Source organism: Saccopteryx bilineata, chromosome 3 (genome assembly GCF_036850765.1).
Source record: "Saccopteryx bilineata isolate mSacBil1 chromosome 3, mSacBil1_pri_phased_curated, whole genome shotgun sequence".
Lineage (NCBI taxonomy): Eukaryota > Metazoa > Chordata > Mammalia > Chiroptera > Emballonuridae > Saccopteryx > Saccopteryx bilineata.
In genome coordinates, this window is record NC_089492.1 from 220187806 (window position 1) to 220209230 (window position 21425).

Genomic DNA, 21425 nt, shown 5'->3' on the forward strand with positions numbered 1-21425 from the left:
CCCACTTCCAGGGCGCTTGGAGGAAACTCTCACTCACTGTCTGCAACCAGGATATCCGGCCAGCAGTCTCACGCTCTGAGTGAAACCCCCAACCGCAGGGAAAAGTTGCAGCGTTGGAATTGAGTCTCGCTCCGTCCCCGTGTGCGGCTTTTGCAAGGCGCTGGGGCGGCCCGAGATTCCGCTTTGGCCCACACAAAGGCCCCTGACTCTGCCCCTCTGTGCGATAACACGGGCGCGCACTGCCGAGGCACTCGGAGGAATCGCTCACTCCTTATCTGCGCGCGCAAACCAGGATATGAGGCCGGCTGCGGTTCCCTCTGAGTGAAACAGCCTCCAGCACGGAAAATCTCCACCGTTGGGATTAGTTCTCACTCCCTCCCGTGCGTGGCTTTCCCAGGGCGCTGGGGCTGCCCAGAGACTCTGCCCTCAGCCCACAGAAAGGCCTCTGACCCTGCCTCTCCGTGGGGCAACACGGGCACCCACTTCCGTGGCTTAGGAAGAAATCTCTCTTCCACTAACTGCGCACTGACCAGGAGACCGGGTAAAATGGCCGCTCCGCTTGTCTTTCTTTGTTTGGGTTTGGCGCGAGTGTTAGCTTGTATTGCCCGGGTTGCCACAGGATCAGATTTTCCTTGGCTTGGATCTCTGAGCCACAGCCTGGTTCGGCCGTTTTTGCTGCGGCGGCCTGGATCTATTCACCCCCTTTGCCCGCCTCAGTTTCTATATTCACAGTTACCAGAGAAAGCCGCCCTGTTTAGGTTAGTGAGGAAGGCGGAGCATTTCTTACTCCCTATTTCCTTCGGGGTTTGGTTATATATTTAGCCAATTTTTCACTCAATCATACCTTTGGGTGTATTGCGAAGAATCTGGAAGCTCCAAGTATAGGTTTTTCTGTTTCTGGTTGAAGATCTTGTTGAGTTTTGGGGGAGATTTATCGGTATCGCTTCCTACTCCGCCATTACTCTGACATCATCTACTAAATTCATTTTTCATTTAAGCTACTTATATAGTTCAGAACTCATTTCAAGGATTTCTAGCAACCTATAGGTTGATGTAGAGAAAAATTGAACAATACAGTTCTTGGCTCTCACTTCACCCTATAAAGACCCATTTTTATCTATTTTATATATTGACATTCTGCTTAAGACTATATTTGAAACAATATTACGACTGATCAAAAGAATAACAATAAAAATATGTGAACTACAAAATGGACACTAAATTCTATGATTTGTTTTGTCTACATAAGCATCCTGCATACAACACAAATAACTTATATTTAATAATTTATTTTTCATTTATCATCACTATATTGCCAACTTCATAGGACAAAGGTTTTAATTTGACTTTCTAAAGGCCATTATAACACCTAGAACTGCTCCTGATATACATTAAGTGCTCTATAAGTATTTGTTAAATAAATAGACATGAAAAGCTAGGACATTTTTTTCTCACTTTTTTTTTCTTACTTTAGAATAAAAAAGAGGACACTGTTACAGCCATTGTGAATAAATAAATGATTAAGTGTGTATGCAAATACTCTATAAACTCTTGAACATTCTCTCTATTAAGCATAAACTATAAAGTTGTACAGATATTAGATAAAATAATGTTTTTATTAACCTAGCATTCAAAGGCACAAAGAATAATACATGAATAGAGTTGTTGATGATATTTTTTACATTAACTTCAAATGTCATAATAATTTAACATTTGGGTAATTCACAAAGAGATGGGACTAAAATAGTTCAACAAGAAAGCTTACAGTAGACATAAGTGGATAAAGGTTCAATAATTTTACATGGGAAACAGAATAGTCAGTTAGAGAAAAATGAAAGCAAAAAGAAAATCAAAGTTCTCTCTTAAATTCAGATTATGATCTGAAATATATTATTTTAACCACTAGAGTAAATTCTATAAATAACTGTATTGTTACTACAGATATGACACTGGTCCTAATAAAATGGTACCAATGAAATGCTATTACTAGAGGAAAGCAGAATGTTTAGACCATGTTCATTATAATAATTACATATTCTTTGTCAGAATCTGTATTAGGAAGTTTATATACATTATCTCATTGAACTGTTATACAGCACTAAGTGTCTCATATATATTTTTTTCATTCAAGCTACAAAGAAATGAATTGGTTTGTGCAAACTGACCTAAGCAAAATGGAGGATTTGAAATGGGAATTTTATTTTCTTCAACTCTAAATTGTGTGTTTATTCTATTTTGAAAAATGAAGGCATACACTACTGGAAAAAAACGGAAATAATTTGGCAGAGTATTATAATAGATTTCTTTAAAATAAAAAAGGACTACAAATAAAGTCCTTGTTACAAGAAAGCAACACTTTAGCATAAAGTGTGATGTTCAGATTACCATCAGAATCCAGATCTGTGAAAACTAAGAAAAATAGTCTGAACAAAACACATTATCTTATTAAGAAAGTATTAAAAATGTATATCAGAGTACATGCCTAATGTAATGTTTATATGCATTGTTTACATCCATACAATTATGCTTATATAAACAGTTTTTTGTGTTGTTTTTTTTTGACAGAGACAGAGAAAGGGACAGATAGGGACAGATAGACAGGAAAGGAGGAAATGACAAACATCAATTCTTTGTTGTGGCACCTTAGTTGTTCATTGTTTGCTTTCTCATATGTGTCTTGACCAGTGGGCTACAGCAGACCGAGTGACCCCTTGCTCAAGCCAGGGACCTTGAGCTCAAACTGGTGAGCCTTGCTCAAACTATATGAGCCCATGGTCAAGCTGGCGACCTCGGGTTACAATCCTAGGTCCTCGGCATCCCAGTCTGACTCTCCATCCACTGCACCACTGCCTGGTCAGGCTGAACAGTTTACTTAAATATGTGAATTTATTTTGTACACTGTAGGTAAATTTTAACTAATATTTTTATAGTCTTCCTAAGTTTTCAATTTTTAAAAAAATGTCTTGACCTCCTGGATAAATATAGTAGTCATAGTGGAATGATCCTCTTTCCTACTAGAAACTCTACCAAACTGACATGGAAAAGCAAGTTCTAAATCTGCTATTATGAAACTAAAGGACTGAGAAAAGCTATATAAGTAAAAATGCATATTTATAAAAATTTTTAAGAATAACAAAACTCACCCTTAAAGTAAGTAATCAAATTTAGGAAGCACTAGAAAGAATATTGACTTTAGTGTGCAGGGGGAGTGTCCATGGTCATATAACTTAACTGTGGAGAAATCACTGGAGGAAGAGTTGCAGAAAACTCTTCTCCTGGGCCGGATTTGGTTTAGAGCAGCAGCCACAAAGAAATAGAGTGCCATATATGAAGGGAGCTGTCTGTCTCTGCAGCAACCTAGAAAGGACTCTTCGAATTTTAAAGTCTAGAAATCTACCATTCCCTCATACAGAACTGGAAGATATTGCAAATGACTGGTTCATGAAAATGTAATTTCTTTCATTATAAATAATTTAAAGGAGATGGCACCACCTCCATGGAAAGATCAAATAATTTAGAAAATAGATGTGACACTTCTCTACAGAGATAAAATAACAGCATCTCAATGTAAAAATGTTGGCATACATCAGAGGAAAATAATAAATAAAAATTTTACTATTATTATTGTGTAAGCTGTCCAATCTACTAGATCACTAATAGATAATAACAATTATGATAAAAGTATGTCACCATTAATGAACAATCAGGGTTATTTTTTTTCTCTAGAGTGTTTCATCTAAACTCTTGATACCTTCTTCCTATACTAGCACTCAGAACTCTACTCACTAAGATTTCTGGAGAGGACTCAAAAGTGGATCTTTACTTATAAGTAAAGCACCTAATTCAGTGAACTTTTGCTCCATCATTTTCAAAACAAAAAGAAAACCCGCTGATCTGCTTATATGGCAATCATTTACATGATTATCAGGTGTTCTCTAGCAAAGTTTTCACAGTGAGTAACTGCTTAGAGATAAAAATAAATCATCAGTTGTAAAGAATGGTTACAAAATAGTCTAGTTAAATATTACTGTAGAAAAATCGTACATTTTCTCTATTTAAATATTGCTTTGTTTTGATGCATAGGTTCAAATAAGCTTTAGAGTATAAAATTTTTCAAGAAGTCATTTTCTTAAAGAAACTAGCTAGGTTAAAAATAATGTTTTGTCAGCAGAAAATCTGTTCAGCTAACTGACTAATCCTTAGGCAGAGAAGAGCAGAGTGAATCAGACTCCATCAATTGTGTGATAAATAGCCCTGCTGCAAAGCTTTCAAGCAGTGAGTAGTTATGTGAGAGAAGCACACACGCAAGACACTATTTTTACCCTTTAAATTAATGTCAGGGGATTGGTGGTTAGGGGAGTTGAAGTAGAGGGTAAAGTCTTTATGTTTGAAAAATAATTTCTTTTCATTTTAGTTTTATTTTGATTCAGCCACTGAATAAATTCCAAAAAGCCCCTCATACCCAGTCTGTATGTGTCTAAATGGCTGAATCCTTGCTAAATTCAGTTTAGAAGCTTAGTCAATTAAAAAACATTGACACTCACATTAACCTGCTTTTTTCTTACATTTGAGATTGCAAGCCTCATAATGGAAGAAGCAGCTTGGACAGCATAATAAACACATAAAGTTCTGATTCAGGGTGTTTCATAAGGCTGAGAGATCAAAGAGTCCACAAGGGCAAGGGTCTAATCCAAAGGGTATCCAGGAAAGAACCCACTTCAAAGCTCTCCTGGCTGTTTGTATGTGTTGGTTTCATGCAGGTTATTGAACTGAGAGCCTCTGCTCCTTGCCAGTGATTGCCATATGCTACCTTCAGTTCTTGTGTGGGCCTGTCCATTGTGGATGCACGCTTCATCAAAGTATGCACTCTAAGAGGGAATAAACTAATCTCCAACCCTATGGAAGTTTCAGTCGCAGGTAACGTTATCATCAAAGTGACTTGTCTTCTCTTTGGCCATATTCTGTTAGTTAGAAGGAAGCCACTAATTTGAAGAGTCTTTTCCTCTCACCACACTCTGGGTACCTAATACTCTCAGATTCCCTGCTCTAATGACCACAAGTTCTCTTCTCCTGAAGATGGTCCCCTAAACCCAAAGACTGGTCAAATAGAAGTGTAGATGTGGGTCGAACTTGACATGTAATTTGAGATGTCTATATATGTTCAGTGAATAAACATCAGTTCGGGATGGAGGTAGATTTTTGAAGTAGAGGAGCTATGGGCACTTGAACTTGGGAAGGTTGAGAAATGGAGTCTAGGACCTGGAGCTGAATCAACTTACAGCACTACATTCGTGGCTAGAATTCTGAGAAATACAAAAAAATTTAAATTTAAACCTGGACTACTTCCTGTTATGAAGATGTATTTAGCAAAGTTATTTAATAATGGTTTATAATTCTTAACTATTTTGACATATCCTATTTTGCTTTATCTATGGTAGATCATGTGCTCAATGAGAGAGAAGAACTTCTATATTTTGTTTGCTGCTCTTCCCAGATCACAGTAGATGCCAAATAGTAAAGATTCAAATTTGAAAAATTCATATAAGTAAAAAATTTCTAGATTAAGTTTTAGAAAGACCAAGGCTGCCTCTAAATCACTATTTGGATTTATGCAAATTATTTTATCTCTTAGCTGTCAATTGTAAAATGTAAAAATTTGAATTTAATCATTGCTCTGATTATCTCAAATATAAAATTCAATTATAAAATTTTTTATTAATATGTGATTATTATCATTTAAGAAAAAAAAGTGGAGTAGAAAAACATGATTATTTTAGTTAAAAGCAAGATATCAAATTTAACATCTGAATGTTAGTCTTTACAGTAACTAATACCTCTCTGCTACACTATTCAAATTTTAATTATTATTTTTATGAAAAACCCCAAAAGACAGGTGAATCATGTTTATTTTTCCAATTTTACAGAAAAACAAGTATGGCAAGAGAATATTGACCATCCCCAACTTTACGGAAGAGAAAAGGCTAGTGTGGAGGGAGGGAGGGAGGGAGGGAGGGAAGGAGGGAGGGAGGGAGGGAGGAAGGAAGGAAGGAAGGAAGGAAGGAAGGAAGGAAGGAAGGAAGGAAGGAAGGAAGGAAGGAAAGGAAATGGTGAAGAGACAAATATACCCTGTAGAAATTTTCCAAATTATTTATGTACATATGCTGTCCTCAAGGAGATAAAGAATGATTTCCTACTCTTCAAGTGTGTGCCCCACATGGTGATTTTTACCCAAAGAATGCAATATGATGGGAAGAGGGGAGACATAACAAATCTGAAATTCAACCTGAAATCTAAGAGATCAACATTGAAATTAACAGTAATAAATTATGTTGATGTATGCACCTTTTTTAAAGAATGACTCTATGGTTTTCTTTCAAACAAAACATGAATCCTGCCTAGTCATGAGAAAAACATCAAACAAATCCCAATTGAGAGCCATTATACAAAATACCTCACCAGTACTCCTCAAAACTATCAAGTTCATTAAAATTGAAGAAGGTCTGAGACACTGTTACAACTTAGATGAGTCTAAAGAGACATAACTAAATTCAATGTAGTACCCTGGAACAGAAAAACAATAGGAAGAAAAATTGTGAAAATCTGAATAAAGTATTTACTTTGAGTTATAAAATATAGCAAATTGGTCCATTCATTATGACTAATGTCCATACTGAAGTAAAATATTAGCAACAGGAAAAATTGTGTGTAGATGTATAGGAGCTTTCTGTACTATCAGATTTTCTCTAAATCTAAAACCATTCTAAAATTAAAATTTAAGTTAAATAACATCTGCATTATAATAAAAAGAAAATATCAAAATTACTTTTATAGGACTATTTCTAAGAGCAAATCAATTTTGATTTACAAGTCTCCTATTAATAGCTATTTTCCAAACTGACCTCTGTATGACATTCAAAAGGTTTTATTCTGGAATTCTTAACAAACTATGAACTCTTAAAAGAAGATGTGTTATACTTTTTATAACAAAATTAAGATCTTAGTGTTAGCAATCTAATGTTTCATTAATGTTTTAATCATTTATGAAAAAGTCTAATTTATTAATAATATAATGCTGAGATATAGTATTCAAAAATACTTAATTTTGATTCTGAAGCAATGGAAATTATGTTATTGAAAAATATAATATATCATACAGAAGAGTATATACCACTTGCATAAAGTTTAAATAAATTATAATAATAAAATATGCTATCTTTATCAAGATTTTAAAAACCATAAAGATATTAACACTCTAGAACATATTTGTTTATTACATTTTTACTATATTAACTTTAGTGTTAATATTTTCCCTTGACTTTCTTTTGAATTCTATTATGCATGTACACTTGAAACCACATATGGTTTAGTTTTGTAAAGCTAAGTACCAAGCATTTACCTCCTTATTCAAAGAAAGTTTAATATGGTCAATAATAATTGGAGGCTCCTTGGAAACATAAGTTTAATAAAGTCTCTGGCACACTATCTAGGTCCAGGTCCCCTGGTAGTTAATAAGAGTCTTTTCTGCATAAGTCAATAGGGAAAACATGAGTTATTAGACACATAGGGCCACATTGGAACAAGTGGTGCAACATGGGCCTTAGGCTAGATTTCCAATAGTAATTTTGTCAGTAGGAGTCAGCTAACCTCCATTTTCTGCTTCTTACCTTCCTATAAGGCATCTTATGAGAAAAAAAAAATGAAAAACTTTTCTGGGCCTGCTGACGATTTAACTTCAATGGTTGTACTAAGTTAATTATCATTCAATCTTTTTTTTTTTGTAAAAATTTCCTTTTGTGTTCTCCCTAGCCTTGTGATAGACAAAGACTCTATCTCTTTCTCTCTTTCTTTACTTCTTTGACAGTAGTTTTTGTGGAGTATCAGATCAAAACCTAACTAAATATATACATATGTGTTCAATTTGTTATTTTCAATGAGAACTTTAGAACCAAAATTGCTTTATAAAATATAAAATTACAACTGAAATATCTTTTAGTTTCAGTGTATCAGAGTGTTGCATTGACAGAACAACAGTATTAAAACTTTTTAAATAAATGATGTCTATGGGCTGAATGTATTACTTCCCTCTTTTCTCTAGAGAAACCTTACATATAAAACCAAATCCCACTCATGGATTCACAACTATTTAGAACAGCAAACACTGACATATGAATCTTTAGATACCAGTTTTTCAACAGTCTCTCATTTCCAATAAGTAAAACTCAATAATTCATCATACTTGTAAACTGAGAAGTCAGAGATAATGTTGACAAAAACCCAGTACTTAAAAAAAAAAGAACTCTTATTTTTCTAAATAACTACATCAAAATTAATTGCTATTCTGCATGAGTAAACTGACAAGAAATGAATATTTGCCAAATTTATAGCATTAACACAATATTTATGTTACTTAAAATTGAATAGAAAATTTATAGAAAGTTATTATATCCATTATATCAATTCACTTTGGGAGATATTATTACCTTAATTCTATTGCTTGGTTATAAAACCACCTTATTCTGAATTTCCATATATTGTGCCATTCCATATATTTATTTTTCCTTCTACAAATAAAAGAAATGGCAAGCAAGGATATAATTTTAACTCTCTGTGATAAGTACTGTGGAGTGGTAAAGGTATGCACTAAATGCCATCTAAATACAGGAAGAGGGCCAGACTGGGAGCATTGGTGGCAGGGAATCTGCAGGAAAGAGACTATGCCTGAACTGAATCTTAAAACATTAGAAAAAGTTTAAAAAAAGGAAGTACAAATAAAAAAGGAAGGAAGCAATGTTACAGATTAAAAAAAAAAGCAAAATAAAAGGAGTGAAATTCATGTCAAGACTACCGATTAGAAATGGTGGCATATAAAATAAGAAATGGGCCTGACCAGGCAGTGACACAGTGGATAGAGCATAGGAGTGGGATACGGAAGACCCAGGTTCGAAACCCCAAGGTCTCCGGCTTAAGCACTGGCTCATCTAGCTTGAACATGTGGTCTGCAACTTGAGGATGGGGTCATTGGCTTGAGCGTGGGATCATAGACATGACCTCATGGTTGCTGGTTTGAGCAAGAGGTCACTTGCTCTGCTATAACCCCTCGATTAAGGCACATATGAGAAAGCAATCAATGAACAACTAAGGAGATTAAGAAGCCACAACAAAGAATTGATGCTTCTCATCTCTCTCCCTTCCTGTCTGTCCCTATCTGTCCCTCTCTCAGTCTCTGACACAAAAATAAATAAATAAATAAATAAATAGGAAATGGAAAGAGATAATGCGAAAGAAGTGTGAAAGGAACAGATTAAGAGCTTACATGGCATACTGTGAAGGCAGCCTTATAACAAATACATAATGAATTAGCAAAAAGTTTTAAGCATTGAGTTGCAATGGTTTAAATTGTAAATTATATGCATCACTCTTGAGTCACAGTAAAGAACACCTTTGAGCATCTTTTTAATATACAATTTTGAACAACTTTTATATCTTCAAAATTGAACACATAAGTTTCATTGCCGAATCCTCCTTACTGTAAAATACATTTTTTACTGAAAATACCCCTTTGGGCCTAATTCAGTGAACATTAGCATGGCAACCTATAACGTTGTATATTCTGAAAGCAAAAATTATTGTCTGAAATTTTGCTATTAAATTAATAACAAAGCTGATTAATGAAATTATTCAAGAACGACACAGGAGTTAATAACCAATTGAGAGGCTGGGGGAGAGAGAAAATTAATGCACCAGGAGATTAGAAATCTTAAATGCAGTTTAAGTCTAAAATGTTAGTGATGGCCAAAAAAATGCAATTTTTCCTAGTTTTTAACATTTTAAACAAGAAATTGTCATCAACAGTTATCTGTTGCTTCATATCAAATTATCTCCCATATTAATGACTAAATAGAGATGGATCATTGCTGTTCTGTAGGTTAGTGAACTCATCTAGGTTTCGTTCCACATGGCGTTGGTTGGAATCAAGGCTACAACTTTAATTTAGAAACTCAGCTGAGACTGGAATATGCATGAGGGCTTTGCCCTGAGCTGCAGTGAACAATACTGAGAGACTTCCATGTGGAAGTGTCTTACTATCTGCATGGGATTAGACTAATTCATCTTGTATTCTAGCTTGAACTTCTTTACATGGAGACTAGGTCCTAAGAATGAAAACAGAAGATTTCTGGGCTTAGAAATTGTTTAGCATTACTTCCACAGCATTCTAACGGTGTAAGAAAATGACAAGGAAAGTTCAAATTCAAAAGGTGGATTAGGCACTGGCGAGTTGGCTCAGTGGTAGAGCGTCGACCTGGCGTGCAGAAGTCCTGGGTTCGATTCCCGGCCAGGGCACACAGGAGAAGCACCCATCTGCTTCTTCACCCCTCCCCCTCTCCTTCCTCTCTGTCTCTCTCTTCCCCTCCCGCAGCCGAGGCTCTATTGGAGCAAAGATGGCCCGGCGCTGGGGATGGCTCCTTGGTCTCTGCCCCAGGCGCTGGAGTGGCTCTGGTCACAACAGAGCGACGCCCTGGATGGGCAGAGCATCGCCCCCTGGTGGGCGTGCCGGGTGGATCCCGGTCGGGCGCATGCGGGAGTCTGTCTGACTGTCTCTCCCCATTTCCAGCTTCAGAAAAATACAAAAAAAAAAAAAAAAAAAAAAAGGTGGATTAATAAATTTTACCTCTTGGTGGAAAGAATGGCATACATGTGAAGAAGAGATAGAAGGCAACCATATATGCAAATAATACTATGTTTCCTTTTAAAATTATGAAAGGAAATATGCTTTTGATAGATATTAATGCAATCAATTTGATGTTTATACAATCAACATACACAATTAAAAATTTTATTTCCAAATGAAAAACCCTTGATCATTTTGTTTAAAAGTTATGTTATTTATTATATTTTTGGAGAAAGTTTGACTTAAATATGATAAAAAAATAAGAGTCTCACAAATATCTGAAGTTCTTTTGTGGAAAGGTTAATCAATATAAGAAGTATAAAAATCAGTTTTTTAAGTAAATATGGGGTTGGAAAAATTAGGTTTACAGTTGTTTCTATGAAAAATAATATAATAATGAATAAATCATAATATAAGAATAAACTGTTTTACATACAACTGTAAACCTACTTTTGCCCCACCCCGTGTATATCAGATGCATGACTAAAACATCAAATATGCACATTTCTGCATTCACACGAGCCCCCTTTTTTTTATTCAATGCGAGGAGGGGAGGTAGAGAGACAGATTCCTTTGCATGCTCCAACCAGGATTAACCTAAAAAATCCACAATGCTCTGCCCATCTGAGATGTTCCTTTGCTGCCCAGCAACTGAGCTCTTCTTAGTACCTGAGGTGAGGTCATGGAGTCATCCTCAATGCCTGGGACCTACTCGTTCCAATTGAGCCATGGCTGCAGGAAGGGGAGACAGAGAGACAGAGATGATAGAGATACAGATAGAGATAGAGAGATAGAGAGAGAAAAGGGAGAGGGGTGGAGAGGCAGATGGACTCTTCTCCTGTGTGCTCTGACTGGGAATCAAACTCAGGACATCCACACTCCAGGCTGATGCTCTACCACTGCACCAAACAGCCAGGGCCAACAACAGCATTTTTAAAATAAGGAATGTGACCCATAAGAGACAAAGGAAGACATACTAAAAGAGGATAATGCCAATTATAAATTTATAGCTCATTACACACTGTTCAAACTAATACAGATACAACATCATTTAAGGTTGGAAACTGTGACTAAAGAAATTAATCTGCTCTGCATGAAACTGGGTTTATTTAATCAATGTTGCTCCCACTAGAAAACTGGATTAGTTTTTCTTTAAGACAGAGTTAAAGTTTTGCAGCTAATTTATTTTAATAAGCATTCTACTGATGGCTCCAAAGAAAATGGGGTGCTTGCTAAACTGTAATGAAGCACTGTAAAAGAAAGCATGACTTAATTATTTTTTTAGAGTAGGTAATTAATAAATTAGCCACACTACCAGCTTGCCATTTATATACAGTTTATTACTTATTCTTTAAGAAACATCTCATGACAAAGTCGATTTTCTCCTGACTGCAAGCTGATTGATGGGGCCGTGTCTGGCTGTGAGAGACTTCCTCTTTATCAATATTTTGGCCATGTTGATAACAGAAAGACAGTTTGAAGTTTCCTTGAGTTCATGTTCCCCTACATAATTACAAATGACAAGTATGTTAACTCCTCTTTATAAGCTGTCTAATCATGTAAACTACAAATAAATAACTAATATGTGACCAAATGTATATATGATATTTGGAGCAAATACTATTATTTTTCTTGAATGATAACACAGCCATTCTGGAAGAAAGATATTTCCATTGGGACTAGAAGTAAGTGGGCCTTTGTAGGGTGTTACTGTTTAATGTGATTGTGAAAAATCAAGTTTTTAAGCAAGAGTAATTAATCCTGATTTTTAATGGTTTCTTTTATCATTCTAGTGACTTATAAATTTAAAAATGAGCATATGTTCCTCTTGAAATCTCTAAAACATTCTGTATCATTTTATTTAAAATAATTATATGAGTAATTTGATAGCTACATCTATAGATTAAATGTTTTTCTTTAATAGATTTAACCTTGATGCCTGTTTACATTAAATATATCAAATTCTATGTTGGGTGGGTGGAAGGTACAAGATAACACTGAAATGGCAAATAAAGAATAAAAATATCAGTCCAAATTCAGTCTTGTAAAATACAGAACAGAGTAATATTTTTAAGCATTCAAATGGTTTTGGTGGTTAAGTATCAGGAAAGTCTAGAGAAGAATATACAGATAATTCAGTCTTTTCTGTTTATTTTTAAACAATCTCTTAAGTATTACTTTTAATGAATTAGAGAGGACTAAGTACTTATTTCTTTAGAAGCTGATCTTCCTCAACTCACTTTTTTCTACAAAGTACTTGTGATTGTGCCATAGATACAAATACAACCCTCTGTTAAAACTCTTTTACATAACATTTTAAATTATATTTTAAAAACATAACTCTTTTAATTCTCACAATTATATAAAACTTTTGAGCAGTTCTTTAATTTTATATAAATATAAAATAATATATTTGTAAGATTTAAATTCTAAGTTAAATAAATTACAAAGAAACATATATTTTATATATATACTCCATAATTACTATATTTGAGTTCTTTCATCTCACTTTATAACATGTAAAAACCAAGTACATGTATACACACCATTATACATATACAAACCAGATATATACAATCACATACAAATGTACATCATGCAAACATGTATCTATTTATTCCAATTTCCACTTTACTTTGTGCTAATGTCAAATTTAACATGCTTGCTATAATTAAATGACTATTAACAGAGCTACATTTTCTTGATAATTTTATCTTACATGCCATAAATTTTAAGTTACATAGAAATGCACTATTCTCTTTGGCAAAAGGAGTCTAATTATGTAGGAAGTCTACATGAAAATTGGACAGTGATGATAAAGATATGGTGGGCATCTTTAGGTCTTTGCCTATTATTGGGAACTAGACTAAGATTAATAAAGTCACCAGTACTTCAAACAAACTCAATGATTGAATTCAATCCTTATAAGCACCTCAACATGAGCATTTATTTGCACAATCTTAAAAGACTCAACAGTCCTTATTCCTAGGGTTAGGGAATCATTTGTAGTTCTGATGTCATCCTGCATCCTCAAAAACTCAGTCTATTCTGAGTGTTTGAACTGCTATCTGGGTTGGTGTAGTGATATTTTATTGGATTATAGTTCTGAAGGTGAATGTTTCTTGATCCTTGGTGTTCTCTCTTTTTAAAAGGAAACGGCTCTACTCTTATGATCCCACTTGATTTCTTTGCCCACAGATTTTTTTGTGTGTGACAGAGAGAGACAGAGAGAGGGATGGATAGGGACAGACAGACAGGAAGGGAGAGAGATGAGAACCATCAATTCTTTGTTGCAGCATCTTAGTTGTTCATCATGATTAGAAAGCATCATGAAGCCCTGGCCGGTTGGCTCAGCGGTAGAGCGTAGGCCTGGCGTGCGGGGGACCTGGGTTCGATTCCCGGCCAGGAGAAGCGCCCACTTGCTTCTCCACCTCCCACCCCCTCCTTCCTCTCTGTTTCTCTCTTCCCCTCCCGCAGCCGGGGCTCCATTGGAGCAAGGATGGCCCGGGCGCTGGGGATGGCTCCTTGGCCTCTGCCCCAGGTGCTAGAGTGGCTCTGGTCGCGGCAGAGCGACGCCCCGGAGGGGCAGAGCATCTCCCCCTGGTGGGCAGAGCGTCGCCCCTAGTGGGCGTGCCGGGTGGATCCCGGTCGGGCCCATGAGGGAGTCTGTCTGACTGTCTCTCCCCGTTTCCAGCTTCAGAAAAATACAAAAAATTAAAAAAAATAAAAATAAAAAAAATATATTAAAAAAAAAAAAAGAAAGAAAGCATCATGATTGCTTTCTCATATCTGCCTTTACAATGGGGCTACAGCAGACCAAGTAACCCGTTGCTAAAGCCAGCAACTTTGGGTCCAAGCTGGTGAGCTGATGAGCCGGCGCTTAAGCGGCAACCTCGGGATTTCGAACCTGTATCCTCCGCATCCCAGTCCGATGCTCTATCCATTGCACCACCACCTGCTCAGGCTTTTTGCTCACAGATTTTTAAATTCTCTTTTAGTTATTATTCCAGGAATCTATTTCTCTATCTTGAGAAGGCACAACGTAAAAAGAAAAAAAAAAAAAACAAGCCAACACAAAAATAAACTTAAAATGTTAAGTAAAAGTTTATCAAATAAAGGAATAAAAATGGTCTCATAACAGATTAATGTAGACAAATTATCTATTTGTTCATTAAATTAAATATTTGTTCACAGGAGTAAGATGAAAATGTAAGACAGTCAATACTATAAGAAACAAAAGGATAGAAATTAGAACTGTCTAAATTGCTTGTGCATAACTGTGTAAGGTAAAAAACTAAAGGTCCCTTTTTCATAAAATATTAAGAAATTATAAAGTGAGACCACAGTATTGAATCAAGCTTGGGTGTCCATTGAAGTGCAGTGCCCTGTGACACTGCAGAGATAGCACGCCCATAAAACTGACTCTGATAAACGGATAGGCCTTAAAACTCTATTTTCCTGTTTTGATTAGTTAGAAAAAAAACTGTATGTAAAAGAATCTTAATACAATAGTTAAAATAATAAGAAGGCCTTAACTCTAGTACCTAATGGCCTTAAAAAAATAGTATGTTTGATTTTCTCTTCCAAAACTTCTGATGGAAATTCATTTTATTCTATTTAACATTGAGCCTTTGTCTACAAGCTTTCTCTGTGGACTAAATCTATTTTTGCCTTTTCTTTCGTGGACTAGATACTTTTTATTATCTACTTTTCTTCCAGTGGAGGAACTCCTTTGGTTTTTGCGATGAGTATAAAAGCATTAAATAACTTTGGCTACCTCCAGGAAATGAAACTCCTTTTAATGCTTAAATTAGAAAGCTATGCTTTTTATATCTCAAGATCAGCCACAAAAACTTGATTTTTTTTTTTTTGGTTGAAGCTTTGAAATCAAAATGTTTATTACAATTCTAGGTACAGGAGAAAAATCTGTTTTAATGTAAAGTATTAAATCATTTTTAAAAATGTTTATCTTATGATATTTTAACCTACTTCCTTGAATGAAAAATATTTTTAATAATAATAAATGAGATTTGTAACTAAATAATTATGCAATTTTTATTTTAAATCCCTCCAAACTTTAAACATTGCTATGAATTTGTTTGTATGGTACAGTTATTTTTAATTTTTTTTCAAAATAGAAAGCTTAAATTGTACCATTCTATGTAAATTTAAGATTTTTCATTTACTAAAATAACACAGATTTTGTTAGGAAATTTATTTTGAAAGAGGTCATACTAAAAGCATTAAATTGTATTCTTTTTAACAAATGGAACTCTATCAAACTAAAAAGCTTTTGCACAACAAAAGACAACATTAATGAAATAAAAAAGCCCATACAATGAAAGAACATATTTGCCAATACATCTGATAAAGGGTTAATAACAAAAATTTATGAAGAACTTCTAAAACTCGGCCTGACCCGTGGTGGCACAGTGGATAAAGCATCAACCTGGAATGCTGAGGTCACTGATTCAAAACCCTGGGCTTACCCAGTCAAGGCACATATGGGAGTTGATGCTTCCTGCTCCTCCCCTGTTCTCTCTCTCTCTCTCTCTCTCTCTCTCTCTCTCTGTGTCTCACTTCTCTAACATGAATAAATAAAATTAAATTTAAAAAAGAACTTCTAAAACTCAATACCAGGAAGGTAAATAATTCAATTAAAAAACAATGAAAAGAACTGAACAGACACTTCTCCAAAGAGGACATATACATGGCCAATAGCCATATGAAAAGATGTTCAACTTCATCAGAGAAATTAAAATTAAAACCACAATGAGACATCACTTCACACCTGTCAGAATAGTGCTCATTAACAAAACAACACAGAATAAGTGCTGTTGAGGGAGAGGAGAAAAGGGAACCCTCCTGCACTGTTGGTGGGAATGCAGACTTGTGCAGCCACTATAAAAAACAGTATGGCGTTTCCTCAAGATATTAAAAATGGAACTGCCTTTTGACCCTGCTATCCCACTTTTAAGAATATATCCTAAGAATCCCAAAACACTGCTTCAAAAGAAGATATACACCCCCATGTTTATTGCAGCATTGTTTACAACAGCCAAGATCTGGAAACAGCCCAAGTGCCTGTCAGTGGACGAGCAGAATAAGAAGCAGTGGTACAGATATACAATGGAACACTACGCAGTTATGCAAAAAAAGAAATCTTACCTTTTGCAATGGCATGGACAGACCTAGAGATTATTATGCTAAGTGAAATAAGCCAGACAGGAAAAGACAAATACCATACGATCTCACTTATACGTGGAATCTAATGAACAAAGTGAACTGAGGAACGGAATAGAGGCAAAGACGGGGTCACAGGGAGCAAAGCGACAGCTGTCAAGGGAGGACAGACGAAAGGATGGGATCAGAGAAGGTGAGGGGATTAGTGAAATATATATATAACACAGATACAGATGACAGGACACTAAATCCCAGAGGCAAGGGAGGAGAGTTAGGAGAAGGGACAAATGGGTCATAAGGAGGAGCACATCGGTGAGGAGAATGAAAGTGTTATATTGAGTGGGCCATTTGAATCAATGTTAACACTAACTATTTTTAGCTTCAGATAATGATTTCCAAAATCTATAATCATTTAAGATTTATTATTTGAAGTTTTGTTGTAAGAGGAATTTTTTCCCTCTCATGTATGTATATATATATGTATGGACATATGTATGAATGTACTTAATAATGTACCATAAGAATGAAACAATGTTTTAAAATGTGTATTATTTTAGTGCCTTCATATTTCTGTATAAAAACTAATTTTTTTACTAAGTAATGATATAACAGCAAAATGTTACAATTATATATAAATCTTGTATATATCTTTGATTGTTTTTTATAATTAGTAATTAAAGTTGTTCAAAAATATTGATTTCATATTTGTTTTTTCAAATTTTCTTTCAGAAAAGGTTATAGACAATGCTTGTAGAAACAATTTAGAACTTATGAAGATGCCAATATAAAAAAATTGACTCACTTAAGGAAGTTGGTATGGTTCAGTCTAATGTTGTATGATTTTCTAATATTAGTAAATAGAACATAAACAGTCTTCATTTATTTCTTTGATGACTAAAGAGGCGTGATGCATTTATATTTATCTGTCATCAATTTTTTAAATGTGTTTATTCATTGATTCCTGATAATTTCATAAATTATTTCTTTGAATTTGAAGACACTAGACACTACTATAATGTTTATTTTAATAATAAACATTTTCCAACTACATTACCAATATTTCTGTATTTTTTATTTCTATTCTTTTTTTATACAATATGCTTTATTCTATTTTAGTCAAATCAGCCAGTCATTTACTTCATACATATATATTCTCCTTTTCAATTTAGAAAGCACTTGATTTCCATGAGATCAGATGAACATCATTGATGTGTTTTCCTGTTTTTCTTTAATGAATTTATTTTTATATACTTTTGGGTCTAATATACTTAAATTTTAATATAGCACTAGCATTTGGAAATTTTGTTTCATCAAAAGCTAAATTTCTTGTGTATGTTGTTTCTTTAGCTTTTTATTTTATTCTTTTATCCATATATTATTAAGGAGCATATTGTTTTGATTATTTCTATTCTGAATCATTGATATTATTCTGGTAGACCAAGTGCTGTTGCATTTTTAATTATTTCATTAATTTAGTGATTTTTTAAAAATATCTTTTAATGATAAGAGAATTAAACTTATAAATTCATATGAGGAAATTAGAAAGTGTTAAGTTTTCCCATTGAGGAAGTTTTTATTTTTGTCATTTACTCATGTCTTCTTTAATAATTTTATTATAAGTTTTAGACCATTTATATGTATGAGTTACATGCTCAGTAATTTACAAATAATATCCATTCTTTTATTGTGGACGTGGCACTCATGTATAGGACTGGTGATCTATGGGTAACAAAATGATTAAGCTTTCCACACTTGTGAAATCGATGTTTAATTGGAAAAACTAAATTGCAGTTAATCAAATGGGGAAAAACTGACCATAAACAATTATATAAATATAATAATTCCAGAGAGAAACAAACCTAAAAGGAAGAGGAGAGGGAAGATTGGGAGGTGAAGGAAGAAGAAGCCACAGTCTCTGGAAGATGTAATAGGAAGGTTAATTCTTTTTTCAATAGAATAATCAGAGGTGCCTCTTAGATGAGTGGTTCATCTTTGAGAACCTTAGTTTTCTAGCAATAGCAACTATTTTGAAGAACTTCATCAGAAATAATGAAATGCAGAAAACATTGCTTAAGTCACAACCACATGACTGACTGACTGACTATGGCAAGTAGGCACTGCTGGTATAATGGCTACTGGATCCTTAATTCCATATCCACAATACTGCAATTGCAGCAACAAATTATTCTTGAATCTGTCTAACTCTTCAGACTCAAATTTTTAGTTGAAAGACCCTGACAATAACAATCTAAATTTAGTATCCATACTCAGTGGTAGAATTAAAATAATTTAACAACTGGTTTTCTGTCCTAATGACCATTTTAAATATATAAAAAAATGTACAGAAAGGTAGTTTATTATTTCATGCATTTAGTTCTTAAGGAAAATAAAAGAGGTACACAAAATTAGATTATGAGTTTTAAAATAATAATTAAAAAACAATGAAACTGTTATTTAAGATATTTCCATGTTGCTTCTTGATTGACATCCTCACTTGCAATTTTTTTCACCTATGGACAGAATCAACATTACTCTGGGCACTTAGAATATGTTAAAAAAGAGAAAAGAATGTAAATTTATGATTTCCACATTGAGCAGCTGCCCAGGAGCCCACCTTAAAAAGGACCCTGATTACAAGTGCCATTTTAAAAAGCAGTTCGCCAAACTCGACAAAAAATTAAGTAATGGTTCTGCTGAACTGGTCCAAACCAGCTGAATCCCACCACTGCCCATACTCTAGTTAACATTAGCAAGAAGAAATATTAGCTGTTTCACAGTCCCCTACAATATGCATTGTAGCCCAGTCACCAATCGAGATTTATACAATATAAAATTTTGGAAAATTGGAAGTTCAGATATTGAAAATCAAAGAAATAATAATAAATGCTTATTAGTTATTGACACTTCATCTCTAACTGAGAAGAAAAAGACTGTCATGCAGATATTATAAACAAATGGAAGAAATAGGTCTTTGAGGCAGGAATCAGATTAAAAACTTCAAAAACAAAAATGGGGACCAGAGATTATGGAGCAACATATGACATACGCTATTTTTAAAATGTTCTTAATCACATTATAAGAAATCATTCTATAGCTTAACATTGAAAAAGCATTTTAAATAAGATTTATCTGAGTGCTTGAATTATCTTGAAGACTTCCATTAAAAGCTTTTTGTTTTGTATTGGTTGCCATTATTCATTTGTTTTGACCATTTACCAAATAGAAAGGGTGATATTCATTCAAATTTTTTATTTTAAAATTATTTTAATATATTTTTTAATTTGATTTTATTATTTTATTTGTATATTAAAATTTATATTCAAAAGAGAGATTAAAATTTGTTATGTTAATGCTGTATCTCTTTATAAGAATAATATAAGTGATTCTTGATTTATGAAGTCTTTTGAAACTATTCCTTATTTAAGATCTAAAAAAAATTATATAACGGGATTTTATATACATATTTTCAATTTGAAAACATTATGTCATAAAACTATGTGCAGCTTCCATATTTTAATTCACATATCTCATTGACTACTGACTGTGAATGATTGACAGGTATGAGCTCTGGTGGCATCTTCCTTCATCCCCCCAGGCAGAGCTCAAGGGAGCTTCAAGTGCCTGTAGGAGTCACAAGATAAGTTTGGGTATCTCCAAACTCTCTACTTTTACTAGTACTATTACTGCTACTGTGTCAATACTTGAGTTTTCAGAAATGGCCATCTGTCTTGCTTGACCTGGATCTATTGACTTACTTAACTGAGGTCCTAGAGAGGGTTACTGCCAGCCAAATGAACATGCTGGCAACAGATTCCAACGTAATTACACTTCTGATTCATCACTTCCTTTATTGACTGATGGATGGATTCAACAATAATTTATGCAACTTCTTTCTACTACATGAATAAAAGCCATGGAGTCTGACTGTCTCAGATTGATTCCTGACCTGAAAGCTTATGAATTCTGTGCCCTTGGGAAAAGTACTTACTTCACTGGGTCAGTTTCTACATTACAAAATGAGGATAATATCATCAAGCTCATAGAGTTTTATTTTAATTTTAAACTAGCACATGGTATAGTTCTAGAAATTTTAGTACATGTATAACTACTATGAAGACCAGTATATAGATCAGTCATATAACACCAAAAAACTCTCTGTTACACCTCTGTGTTCATACCTTCCTCCCACAGCTAACTCCTGACAACACCTAATCTGTTTCATAACCCTTTAATTTTAGGACATTATAAAAAGGAAATGATACAAAATATAAACTTTTGAGACAGACATTTTCACTTCGCATGTAGTCTTTGAGTTTTATACAAGTTGTTTGTCTCAATAAATTATTCTTTTTTGTAAATGAGTAGTTTTCCATAGTTTAAATGTACCACATTTTTTTAAACTACTACATTATTGCAGGACACTTTAGCTGCTTTATCTTTAGGTGATTTTCAATAAAAATATATAAATATTCTTGCATCGGGTTTTTAGTTATTTATTTTATTTCTCTAGGGTAAATGCATCTAAGAGTAAAATAGATGGTTCATATACTATCTGTATGTGTATTAGAACTGC